Here is a 13,958-nt window from a genome sequence, read left to right as displayed (position 1 = left end):
AAATAACATGTCTAAATAGCAAGCTCTGTTGTTTAGTATTCATTCAGCAGGATAACTGGACTTAAGGGGGTATTCCATCTCCAAGATCCTATCCCCAATATATAGTAGGTGGAATAGCAATAATATCAGCAAATACCAGTATTTGGAAATGTAGAATAGTTCTCCTGATTAAGCATGCCCTTACTTCATGAGCAGGGCATTACAGCTTTGGTAGCAACAGTTACGATATGGACTCTGCTGCTGTGGACCTGGGGAGAGTGGGCGCAGATTCATTGCACCCACACTCTTCACATGGAGGGTCTGCACTCCTAGAAAATGGGGGATACATTCCCTGAGCATGTCCCCCCATATTCTAGATGGTCCAGAGTCATCGTGGGACCCCCTTATTTTTTTTTCCTTACAATAAATTGGTGAAAGAGGGAATGTTTTGGGGAGTGTTTTTTCAAATAATTTTTTTTTTTGTCTATTTTTTTTGTTAGTACTTACAGTTTGTGATGTCGGGTATCTGATAGACGCCATGACATCACAAACTGCTGCGCTTGATGTCAGGTGACCTTACAGCTAGTATCAACCCCGTTTATTACCCCGTTTGGGGTTTCCAGGGCACGGGATGAGCTGGGGTGAAGCTCCAGGATTGGCGCATCTAGTGGAAGCGCCACTTCTGGGGCGCCTGCAGCCTGCTATTTTTAGGTTGTGAAGGACCAATAACTATGGACCTTCCCACCCTGAGAATACCAGACCACAGCTGTCCGCTTTACCTTGGCTGGTGATCCAATTTGGGGGGGACCCTACATTTTATTTGTAATTATTATTATTTATAAAATAATTATAAAAAAACCCTCCACATTGGATCACCAACCACGGTAAAGCTGCCAGCTGTGGTTTTCAGGCTACAGCCGTCGCCTTTACCCTAGCTGGCTATCAAAAATGGGGGGACCCCACGTCATTTTTTTTTTTAACTATTTTTTTAAATAAAAAAAATTAATGGGCTTCCCTGTATTTTGATTGACAGCCAAGGTAACGCCAGGCAGTTGGGGGTGGCAACCCGTAGCTGTCTGATTTGTCTGCGCTGAGAATCAAAAATACCGCGAGCGCTACGTCCTTTTTTTTTAAAGATTTATTTTTACAGTACTGTGATGTCAGTCAATCAAAATACAGGGAAGCCCATTTTTTTTTTTTTAGTTATTTAAATGAATAATTAAAAAAAAAAATATGGGCTCCCGCTGCATTTTTTATATTGCTAGCTAAGGGTAATCCAAACAGCTACTGGCTGATAACCCCCACTGCTTGGTGTTACCTTCACTGGCAATGGAAAATCCAGGGAAGCATTTTTTATTTTTTTGCCAAAAAACTAAAAAAAAAAAAATGATGTAAGCTTCGCCATATTTTTGTATGCTAGCCAGGTACAGCAGGCAGGTACGGGCTGCCCCCAACCCCCAGCTGCCTATTTGTACCCGGCTGGGAACTAAAAATATAGGGAAGCCCTTTTTTTAATTATTTCATGAATTTCATGAAATAATTAAAAAAAAACCGACGTGGGCTTCGCCCCATTTTTGTGTCCCGCCGGGTACAACTAGGCAGCTGGGGATTGGAATCCGCAGCACAGGTTAGCCCGAGCTTTCTGGGCCTCCCTGCTGCGAATTGCAGTTCGCAGCCGCCCCAGAAAATGGCGCTTTCATAGAAGCGCCATCATCTGGCGCTGTATCCAACTCTTCCAGCAGCCCTGAAGCCAGGTGGCTTGCTGGGTAATAATGAGTTAATGCTAGCTTTGTTTTACTAGCTAGTATTAAGCCAGAGATTCTTAATGTCAGGCAAGTTTGACCCGGCCATTAAGAATCTCCAATAAAGGGTTAAAAAAAAAGACACCACACAGAGAAAAAATACATTATTAAAAATAAATACACAGACACACTTAGAGACTCCATGTTTATTACTCCCTGTCAGCCATCCACGATCCTGGTCTTCTGTCTTCTTTCTCCTTCAACCCATGCAGCTCTGCTACATCAGACAGCACTGCATGGTAGGAAGACGCTGCTGCTCCCCGTGTAGTCTAATCACTCAGTGAGAGTGAGCAGAGGCTGCGGGCTGTAAGCGGTGACATCACCGCTGGAAGGCGGGTTACCATAGCAATACTGCTCCGATCACGTGATTCCCGGTGCCGCTATTCATCGGCTGTGGCAGCCAGTCCTTGCATGTGGGCTGACTCTGTAAAGAGCGCCGACATGCATGGACGGGGAAGCCGACCATGTGCCAGAGCATCTCGCCGGTAAAAGGACTTGCTCAAACGAACACCGCTTACCGGAGAGATGCACTGACAGGATCTACCATGACGTCAAGCCATGGGACCAGTCTGTAGCCAATGAGATAATTGACACGTGACTGGTCACATGCTATTTTGACGTCACGATAGGTCCTATCATCAGTGCTGGTTACCGGGAGGACGCAGCGATTATTGGAAGAAAAAGCGGCGGGAGACAGAGTGCAGGACGCGTGGCAGGGGCCGGTAAGTGTTATGGCAATATTTATTAACTGTATGTGTACATGTATAATGTGTTTTATGTGTTTGTGTTTGGCTGCCATTGTTTTCAATGGGGTTCGAGTGGTTCGTCGAACGTTCGTCGAACAGAACCGAACTCGAACTCTAGGGGGGTGGCTCATCTCTACTAATGAGATGTATTGGCTAGAGTTCTCCCCCCAGAGAGGAGATTGAGATGACATCAGTGCTATTAGCAAGTATAAGAAAAAGTCCAAAAAGGTTAAATTGAATAGAAGAATACAATTGTGTGAGTTGATAGATGGTGATGTGTAGTCATGAATAGCAGGTATATTGAATTGATAAAGAAACTAAGTTATCAATAGAGTTGCCAGTGTTTGAGGTGTTATGTGAAGTAGAGGCGCCTTCAGGGATCAGAGATGTCAGCAATGACGACATTACTGAATTAATTAAAAGTGTCATGGAGGCCTATGGGATTCTGATAAGTTTTTACCGCAATGGTCGTAAATAATGTCATGATGTATTATTATATTCTTTGTTCTCTAACATACAGTATATGCCTTTCTCTGCAGTATGAGCTTTCTTTTGTCTAACATGTATAAAAGCCACCACACGCCTTTCAGGGGACACTTCTTCATCTGTTGCTAATTCTGCTGTTCTGCAAGACACCTGCGTGTGTCATCCTGCTGCATAACCTGTCTTAGGCTAGTTTCACACTACGTCTTTTTAACATCCGCTGAAAACGTTTTTTTAGCGGAAGTACGGATCCTGCTTTTACAGCAAATAACGTATGCAAACGCATATGTTATTTTGCAGGATCCTGCACTGGATATTTAGGGGCGGGCATTGGAGTCATGTGATCGGGAGTGAGGGGAGCTAGACTGGGAGGAGGCTTCTGACAGCTGCAGACGCTGGTAACCAAGGTAAACATCGGCCTTGGATACCCGATATTTATCTTGGTTACGAGTGTCTGCAGCTGCTAGGAGCCGGGCTGCCTGCACACGTAACCAACGTAAACATCGGGTAACTAAGATAAGTGGTTACGCGATATTTACCTTGGTTACGAGTGTCCGCAGCTCTCAGGTGGGAGAGAGGAAGGGGGAAAGACAGAGATAGAGAGAGAGGGGGTGAGGGAGGGAGTAGAGAGATAGACAGATCACTGGAGACTGGTTCTGGGCATGCTCAGTACTTTCTGGGCATGCTCAGTACAAAAGCAGGATCCTGTTACAACGCAACTGAACGCATTCTGCTAGGCAGGATCCAGCACTCATTGAAATGCATTGCAGCTCGCGGCGCAATGTGAAGGATCCTGTGAGATGCGTTATTTTGACAAAGCAAAAAAACGCTACATGTTGCGTTTTTGAAACATGTTAAAATAACGCAAAAGGACGGATCCTGCGTCTAACGGATGCAAACGCATGCGAACGCAGGTGGACGCGAGTCCATTGAAAATGCATTGAAGTGAAAACGGATTTGCACAGGATCCGTACTTCCATTAAAATAACGTTTTCAACGGATGTTAAAAAGACGTAGTGTGAAACCAGCCTTATCTGCTCTGTTGCTATCTCGGAATAAACTTCAGTCTTTGCTTGGAACGGATTGTCTACAACATCTTCTTAGCTCTCAAGGTCTACGGACATTTTTTTTTCAGTAACTTCTTCCGTTCATTTAAACCTTGTGATTAAGTGCTTATCTTCTAACATTTTCTATATGAAAAATAATAAACTTTGGAAAACAACAAATGAAGGCACAGATACCTAACACTTTCTGTTAAAACATTAAACTACTGGTATCGCTCACTGGGAGGCTGGTAATTGACAGCGGCGGCTGGCACAACCTGCTCATTAACCATAGCGAGCCACTTCACATCAAGGGCGTACCATCCCGGTTCACTCCAATGCCGAGTGTATCCAACCACCTCTTCCGGCTCCAGATTATGGCCCGGGTGGTCTCTCGGGAGGTGTTGCTCTATATCTCTTCGAGCAACGAACACCTCCTCGGAGAGGTCTGCTTCCCATAGGAAACCCCACCCTTTTTCGGGGTTGAACCACCTTACAATGCCCCTGCGCTATCGCCTTCTGATGCGGAAAGTGGCCTTCCTCAGGTGCTCCTTCTCCCTCTGTGCACGGGCAACTGCTTGCCGCTGCCTCTGATCTGGGCTCGTCATCTTTGGTTTCAATCTTGGGTGTTGTCGTTCCCAGTAGGGGGCGTCGGCCTCGGCTCCCTTGCTGGCTCTGGCTTCAGGGGCGCTCTTGCGGCCTCAACAGCCGTTGGGATGCCGCGTGGTGGTGGAACCGGCATCTCTCCAGGCTCCACTTCCGCCTTGGGTAACAGAAGAACCGACTGCTCCGCAGCCGGGATTGCAGGGTCCGGGTGCTCCGCCTCTGAGGACAGGCCCAGTGATGCAGCCGGGTCTGGTCTGGCCGGTGTCGGGGTGACCGCTGTCGTGACTGGGTTGAGGGACAGAACCGAGGTTGCGGCAGCTGGGGTTTCATACAAAGGCACCGAAGGTTTCGCTGCCGGGGTGGAAGTAGGCAGCTCGGTGTCCGCCGAGGGTGAGGTTGGTGGCGGTGGAGTGCTCACCGGGAGCAGGGGCGGTCCGGAACCCACAGCCGCATTGGCCGGATTAGGGTAATCAACAGGGACTGGGTAACTGCTTACCCTCTCTTCACGTGTGATCTCAATCTCACGGGCTCGCACCGCCATCACCAGGCTCATCTCTTCCCTCCAGTGGTCCAGTATAAACTGGAACTGCGTCCTCATTCTCCTGCACAGCTGCTCGGTCTCTTCTCCGACCCAGGTCGTGGTCCCGGGAACAGAACGTTTCGGTGACCAGCTCCGCTCCGCCATCTTGCCTCAAGCTGTCCAGGAATATTATGGCAGAGTCCTGGAGTCCCTGCTTTTCTTCCACTGTAGTTACATTCCATCACGCCCCCTCGGTTTTCTCTCAGCACTCCTCTCGTTTCTGTGGCCCTCTGGGAACTTCGGGTTCCGGCCTCACACTCAGGACGAAGGGCGGGGCTTCTGCTTCACACACTTTCGCGGGGAAGATGGCATTTTGGTGCGAAAAGATGGTGGAAGATGGCGGAATTGGCGGGAAAAGGGATCCTGACTCGCGGTCTTCAGTCTTCAAGGCACATGTCACCCAGGTAAGTGGATCCTGCTCGTATCCTATTCATGATGCCAGGAATTTCGAAGTGTGCCGCCCCCACGTCAGCAGCCAGGCTGCTTGGATCCGGATCCACGGTGGCTTGAGGGGAGTGCGGACCCGGGGGTCGTGCGGCCACTCTAATTAAGGGGGTATTTACAGGGGATGGTGTATTTACAGTTCGTGATGCCACCCATGGTGTGTGGTAAGGTGGAGTACCACTGCTGCAGCTGGGGAGTATCTAGTGGCGATGGAGTGGGCAGCCAGGTGTTTAACCCCTCCACGGGTAGGGGGATGCCCCGGGACTCGGTGATGGAGACAGGGAGGTGCCGTTGGGGAGGTAAGGGTCACTTGTGTACTCGCTCAGTCCAATAACACTGACACCGACAACTTAGTAAACCAAAGTTCTGGACTCCGCTGCCGCTGAGGGGGAGCACGCTTTGGTCCCGTTTCTGCTGGTGTTGCCTGATGATTAGTGATGAGCGAGTACCAAAAAGCTCGGGTGCTCGAGGCTCGGGCCGAGCATCCCAAGATACTCGTGTACTCGGCCCGAGCACCGAGCCCAATGTTATCCTATGGGAGACCCGAGTATTTTTATGAAATGAACCCCGGCAGCATGTAAAAACCCTAATAATGTCACAAAAGTCTTAGAAGAGTGCTCAAATGACATGGCAACAGCATGGGGAAGACCCCTTGAAGCATTTATCACTCAAAAGTCACAGCTGTGAACAATTTTGTCCGAGTTTTACGCCATTTTTACGGACTCACCAGAAAACCTTCCAAAATGACACCAAAATGAATTTTCATGGCGGAAATGTTAAGGGCACATACCCAATAGTGAGATAGAGCTGGTGTATGTTACTTTTTGAGATTACATGAAAGATTTTACGTGAAAACATTGTGTGGCACTCCGATGTCCAAAACGCACGTTTTGTGCTTTTTACTAGCGATGTCGGTCATTTTTTTTTTTTCATTCTATCTCCCTCAGTCCGTCGGTCGGTCTCTCTGTCTGTCTGTCGGTCTCTCTCTGTCTTGTCTGTCCCCCTCTCACAGTCTGTCGGTCAGTCTCCCCCCTCTCTCATACTTACCGTTCTCCGATCACTGCCGCGGCGCTGCACAGCTGTTCACTAAACTCCGGTGGCTTTTCCTCTTTTGAAAAAGCCGGCCGCTCATTAAACAATCTCGTATTCCCTGCTTTCCTGCTTTTCGGCGCCTATGATTGGTTGAAGTGAGACACGCCCCCACACTGAGTGACAGGTGTCTCACTGCACCCAATCACAGCAGCCGGTGGGCGTGTGTATACTGTGCAGTGAAATAAATAATTCAATAATTAAAAAAAAACGGCGTGCGGTCCCCCCAATTTTAATACCAGCCAGATAAAGCCATACGGCTGAAGGCTGGTATTCTCAGGATGGGGAGCTCCACGTTATGGGGAGCCCCCCAGCCTAACAATATCAGTCAGCAGCCGCCCAGAATTGCCGCATACATTAGATGCGACAGTTCTGGGACTGTACCCGGCTCTTCCCGATTTGCCCTGGTGCGTTGGCAAATCGGGGTAATAAGGAGTTATTGGCAGCCCGTAGCTGCCAATAAGTCCTAGATTAATCATGTCAGGCGTCTCCCCGAGAAACCTTCCATGATTAATGATGAGTAAGTGACAGTAAATAAACACACACACCCGAAAAAATCCTTTATTAGAAATAAAAAACACAAACCAATTCCCTCGTAACCAATTTAATAAGCCCCAAAAAGCCCTCCATGTCCGGTGTAATCCACGGACCTCCAGCGTCGCTTCCAGCTCTGCTGCATGGAGGTGACAGGAGCTGCAGCAGACACCGCCGCTCCTGTCACCTCCACGCAGCTAATGAAGACAGCCACGCGATCAGCTGAGCTGTCACTGAGGTTACCTGGATCCAGCGGTGGATGCAGCGGTGGCCGCGGGTAACCTCAGTGACAGCTCAGGTGATCGCGCTACTCACCGCCGCTCCTGTCACCTCCACGCAGCTAATGAAGACAGCCGCGTGATCAGCTGAGCTGTCACTAAGCTTATCCGCGGCCACCGCTGGATCCAGCGGTGGCTGTGAGTTACCTGACTGACAGCAGCTGATCGCGCTACTCACCTCAGTTGCTGTGTGAAGCTGACAGGAGCGGCGGTGTCTGCTGCAGCTCCTGTCACCTCCATGCAGCAGAGCTGGAAGTGATGCTGGAGGTCCGTGGATTACGCTGGACATGGAGGGCTTTTTGGGGCATATTAAATTGGTTACGAGGGAATTGGTTTGTGTTTTTTATTTCTAATAAAGGATTTTTTCAGGTGTGTGTGTTTATTTACTGTAATTTACAGATTAATCATGGAAGGTTTCTCGGGGAGACGCCTGACATGATTAATCTAGGACTTATTGGCAGCTATGGGCTGCCATTAACTCCTTATTACCCCGATTTGCCAACGCATCAGGGCATATCGGGGAGAGCCGGGTACAGTCCCAGAACTGTCGCATCTAATGTATGCGGCAATTCTGGGCGGCTGCTGACTGATATTGTTAGGCTGGGGGGCTCCCCATAACGTGGGGCTCCCCATCCTGAGAATACCATCCTTCAGCCGTATGGCTTTATCGGGCTGGTATTAAAATTGGGGGGAACTGCACGCCGGTTTCTTTAATTATTTAATTATTTATTTCACTGCACAGTATACACACGCCCACCGGCTGCTGTGATTGGGTGCAGTGAAACACCTGTCACTCAGCGTGGGGGCGTGTCTCACTGCAACCAATCATAGGCGCCTGTGGGCGAGGAAAGCAGGGAATATGAGATGGCTGTGTGCAGAGCACAGCGCGCCCGCTGGTATAAAGGCTTGGTCACGCTGTGCGGGCCGGCCAATCACTGCAATTCCACAACTAACAGGGCTGTGGCATTGCAGTGGTCTGCCAGCCAATCCCTGCATGAGGGCTGGCTCTCAAAAGAGCGCCAACATGCAGGGATGAAGACCACGAGTACAGCACGAGTATCGCAAAATTACTCGGTACCCGCCAAGTAGCCCGAGTACAGTGATACTCGTGCGAGTACCGAGTAGTGACAAGCGTACTCGCTCATCACTACTGATGATCTGTGACCTTTCCCTTGGCAGCTTGTTATCTTCTTAGTTGGCCCCTGTAGCTTGAAACTAATCGGGTCCCGCTCCCCAGTGTGGCTAACTGAGGGAGCTTGCTCTCAGGATTTGGGATTTCCTGGACCATTTTAGTGGAAAGTCCTATCCCACTCGTTGAGCTAGTTCCCCCGATTTTGGAGCGCGTGGAGAGTGGATCTTGAAGGCTCCGCTCTCGTCGGGTAAATTGTCAGGTTGCCTGAAGCTACTCCCTGACCTAGGGTCCATGTAACCCGTCGTGCCCTGATCCCATCCCAGTGATGGTACAAGGACGCCGGCTGTCCTCCAAGACAATGCCGCCGTGCCCCTTGTCACGATCCCCTGCGATCGAGAGTCCAGCTCCTAACAGGCCCAGACCAACGTCTGCTACCTAGTACTTCCAACGAGCCCAGCTCCTGACCTCCTCTCTCCTTCCCCTCCAACACTACACTGGCCTTCTCCTGACACTCCTGACCTCCCCTTAACCAACCCCCAACTCCCAAGTGGGCAACCCTATTCCACTCAGGCCATCCACTGGTGTGTCTGGTGGGTGTGGTGCAGAGTGTTCCTAGGATTTTGATTAGCTGGTTTTGGCAACACCAATGGTTAGGGACCCCCGTAAACAAGGAGGTGGTGGAAATTGCACAAAAGGAAAGATTGCACAATATCCTGTGACGACCTGCTAGGCCAGGGTGTCACACTATGATGCCACACTGCCCCTTAATGAACTAAAACTCCACACTGTCCTCCCTTATAAATTATACTCACCACACCTTCCTCAATTATGAACTATGATCTGCATACTGTCCCCACATCATGTTGCCCCCCTTCACAATGTCCCACTCATGATGTCCCAGTCCTGCTATTCTAACTCTATACTGAGCCCTCAAAAGCTGCCCCTCGCCATACTGTGCCCTAACACTGCTCTTCTCCATTGTGTGCCCTCACACTGTACCTCTCCACACTGAATCTCCCATGCTGCCCCTTCTCCATAATGAGCTCTTAATGCTGCCCCTTTTTCATAATGAGACGCTGCCTCCATACCTAGGCCTCCATGCGCCCCCTCGGTGGGCTGTTGTCTTCAGTCGGAACTTGTGTGGGAAAGGACCTATAGTCCAGACTGCAATCAGTAGATTTTACTTGGCCCAGTAGCTTCTGGACCTTGTTCAGGGTCTGAGTACCCCCTCTTGTGCTCCGGTTTCTGAGTCGGTTCCCCGGGTCGGTACCGGCGGGCCACTACCCTGTTCCGGTCCACCACGGTTCTACCGAGCCGTCTTCCCGGCTCCTTCAGGCTAGGCCACCGTATGCCTCCTAGCCAAGGTGTGCGGGCTTCGACCCTCACACCTGTCAGTCTCCGCTGCAAACCTGTCGCCACAGGCCTGCTGCACTTGAACTCCACCTCAACTCAACTCTCAGACTGATCTCTTCACAGATCTGCTCGTGTTTTCTGCCTCAGGCCCTCTGAACTCATCGGTGGGCGTGGCCAACCACATGACTCCGCCCCCCGGTGTGTCCATCAAGCTCTAAGGGAGTGACTAGGTTTTTAATGTGGTTGGCTGCTTTTACCTTATTTGGGAAAGGTGTTATGTGTGGCACTATCCGTGACTACCTGGCTAGTCCAGGGCATCACATAAATCTATGGGAAACCAGAATAATTTTACGTCGAACCTGTCAGTGACTGGTGGTGACTGAGGAAAAGGCTGAAATGGATGGGAAAAGGCTGAAACAGTATGGGCAAAGCCTGTAGAATGTGCCTCACTGCATTTCTGGTGTCTTTTAATAACGTGGTCAGAGCAGCACGCGGCATTTACGTAGTCGCCAGAACAGCTCTCAAACCAAAGTAAAAGAAGGGGAATTGCTAAGAAACAGTTTCTAGTGCCTAATAACTGTAATAAAACATCAAATCAAGCCCCGACCTACAAAAAAAAACACTTTAGCATATGTTCACATGTTTCGTTTTTTTCATTTTTCCTTCTTTTTCGATTAGAAAGGGCTGTAACTTATACATTATATTGGTGTCTGTCTCACACCTCCTTTTTTGGGACAAATTTGACAGCACTTTAAAAGGTCAGCTACAATGTGCCCGTTGGGATGTTGACCTTGCCCTCCTCCTCCACCAGCAGCACCGGCTCCAGTGGGCCTCTAAGCGCCACTGGCTGGCCTCAAATCTCAGACTTCTTAGGGCTCTCAGGTGGGCCCTGAAACATACATTGGGGAGGGATGGCAGTCCTTTGTAGTTTTCTGCATCCCCTATATAATCAGTGCGAAAGTTGGAATACGTACTCCATAACACTTTACAGTGCTATTGCCAATGTGGCCATTTGGTTGTTGGCCTTGCCCTCCTCCTCCTCCTCCACCAACACCACCGGCTCCAACACCACCGGCCCTCTATTCAAATTCTTTTCAAATGATTCAGAAATGTATGTTTTATGGACAAACGAACGCCACGCTGGACATGGAAGCTGATGTCGTTGATGATGATTGCATCTGACCAAAAGCAGGTTGGGAGTAGGGGGCATCATCGCATGCTGCCTAGACCGCAGTTTGTGAAGCATGCAGCACCGTGGAAGTGGCAGTTGTTTCATTCTGTAACTCAGGCTTTATTCCAAGGATTTAAAAAAAATTCAGTTTCCCCAGGGGGGAATGGTTCAAAGACCATGTAGCACAGCATCAGAAGTTACTCCCAACAGCTCCCAACACTTTATTTTAAAAAAAATGGTAGGATAAGCAACAGCGCATAACATGCCAAGGAGTTTAATACATTCTGTTCCCCTAGGGTGTAGTGGTTCTGACACCATGTAGCTAAGCATAACAAGGTACTCCCAACAGCTCCCAACACATTATTTTAAAAAAAATGGTAGGATAAGCAACAGGGCATAACATGCCAAGGAGTTTAATACATTCATTTTCTCACACCGCCAAAAGGTCACAGAAAGCAATGTGTGCAGTTATATTTTCTGCCCTTGGGTGCGTAACGTGGTATTTTCGCTTCTTTTTGAAGGTCTGTGGTATGGACAAGTGAACGGAACGCTGGGACACCGAAGATGATGTCCTTGATGATTGAGTTTGGCCAGCATCCGATTGGGAAAAGGAGGCATCAGCGCCACCTTCTTGCACAACAGTTTGGGAAGCAGGCAGCCCAGGGAAAGTGGCAGTTGTTTCACTCTGGAATTCAGGCTTTATTCCACTTCCTAACACCGAGGATTTAAAAAAAATTCAGTTTCCACAGGGGGGAATGGTTCAAACACCATGGGGCACTGCATCAGAAGGTACTCCCAATAGCTCTCAACAACTTTTTTTTTTAAAAAAATGGTAGGATAAGCAACAGGCATAACATGCCAAGGAGTTTAATAAATTCTGTTTCCCCAGGGTATAATGGTTCAAACACAATGTAGCTAAGCATCAGAAGGTACTCCTAACAGCTCCCAACACATTATTTAAAAAAAAAAATAAATGGTAGGATAAGCAACAGGGCATAACATGCCAAGAAGTTTAATACATTCTGTTGCCCTAGGGTGTAGTGGTTCAGACACCATGTAGCTAAGCATTACAAGGTACTCCCAACAGCTCCCAACACCTTATTTTAAAAAAAAATGGTAGGATAAGCAACAGGGCATAACATGCCAAGGAGTTTAAAACATTCTGTTTCCCTAGGGTGTAGTGGTTCAGACACCATGTAGCAAAGCATCACAAGGTGCTCCCAACACATTATTTAAAAAAAAAAATGGTAGTATAAGCAACAGGGCATAACATGCCAAAGGAGTTTAATGCATTCAGTTTCCCCAGGGGATAATGGTTCAGACACCATGGAGCACTGCATCAGAAGGTACTCCCAATAGCTCCCAAGAGATTATTTAAAAAAAAAATCGTAGGATAAGCAATAGGGCATAACATGCCAAGGAGCTCAAAAAAAATCTGATTTTTCAGGGGGCCATGTGTAACAAACCGTGGAGCACAGCATCAATAAAGAACACAAATAGAGACTGCCTGACCAATTGTTCTAGACCAGTGTTTCTCAACTCCAGTCCTCAAGACCCACCAACAGATCATGTTTTCAGGTTTTCCTCAAGCAGGCTTTCAGGATTTCCTTAAGGTTGCACAGGTGATAGAATTATTTCCTGTCTAATATTGAGGAAAACCTGAAAATATGATCTGTTGGTGGATCTTGAGGACTGGAATTGAGAAACACTTTTCTAGACAGTGTAGCCTCGACAGTGCTTGTGCCAGTGCATAATGTACAAAGGCTTGAAAAATGTTGCCCTGGGTGATTGAGCCAAACAATTAAATCGCAGCAGCATAACAAGTTAGATTAGTCATGCGGTGTCATTAGATGATGGAAGACAAAATAGTCTTGAATGAGAAACAATGGAACTTTTTTGAACTTAAGAAATCCAAATTTTGGGGCTACACTTATTATTAGGTATTGTTAACAGGCGGCCTGAGATACTCTGGGGCAATCCATCTATGGTTAATTTTGATCATCGTCAAACTGTCTGCACTTTCCGTGGATAGTCGTGCACGACTATCTGTTATTTTTGACCCTGCTGAGCTGAAAACACGCTCAGACAACACACTCGCAGCAGGGCAAGCTAGCACTTCCAAAGCATATAACGCGAGGTCTGGCTAAGTTTTGAGCTTGGAAACCCAATAGTTAAAGGGAACAGTAGACTGAAAGTACGCTGATACGGTCACCTACATAGTCCCTCACCATCTTACTTAACTGTTCCCTCCGGTATCTGATTCACAGTTGACAGTTTGTGGAAAATGGACCAGTTTTGGCACATTAGCCCCCTCCTGTGTTGCTCCTACTATGCGTTGCCCTCTCTTGTAATCCTGTTGCATAAGATGACACGCTACTTCTGACGCCAGCATGATCTGAGGTTAATCGTTTCATCAACTGCTCCCCTACAGCCCTCTTGAATGTTTCCGTAGTACAATCCTTATTTGCCTCCATAAGTAGCGAAGCAAATTTGTCTTTGTAGCGTGGGTCAAGGAAGGTACATAACCAGTATTTGTTGTCTGCCAAAATGTGGACTAGCCGACAGTCATGAGAAAGGCAGTGTGACATAAACTGTGCCATGTGTCCCAGACTCTGAACTGGAAACCTTTGTGTGTCACTGCTAAGAATACATTCTGTCTCCCTAAACCTCCTCTCCTCCTCCTGCTCCTCCTCAGGCCATCCATGCTGGACAGCCCTG

The sequence above is a fragment of the Anomaloglossus baeobatrachus genome, chromosome 8 (genome assembly GCF_048569485.1).
Source record: "Anomaloglossus baeobatrachus isolate aAnoBae1 chromosome 8, aAnoBae1.hap1, whole genome shotgun sequence".
NCBI classification, from domain to species: Eukaryota; Metazoa; Chordata; class Amphibia; order Anura; family Aromobatidae; genus Anomaloglossus; species Anomaloglossus baeobatrachus.
The sequence above is the reverse complement of the archived record's forward strand: the minus strand, read 5'-3'. Positions refer to the sequence as shown.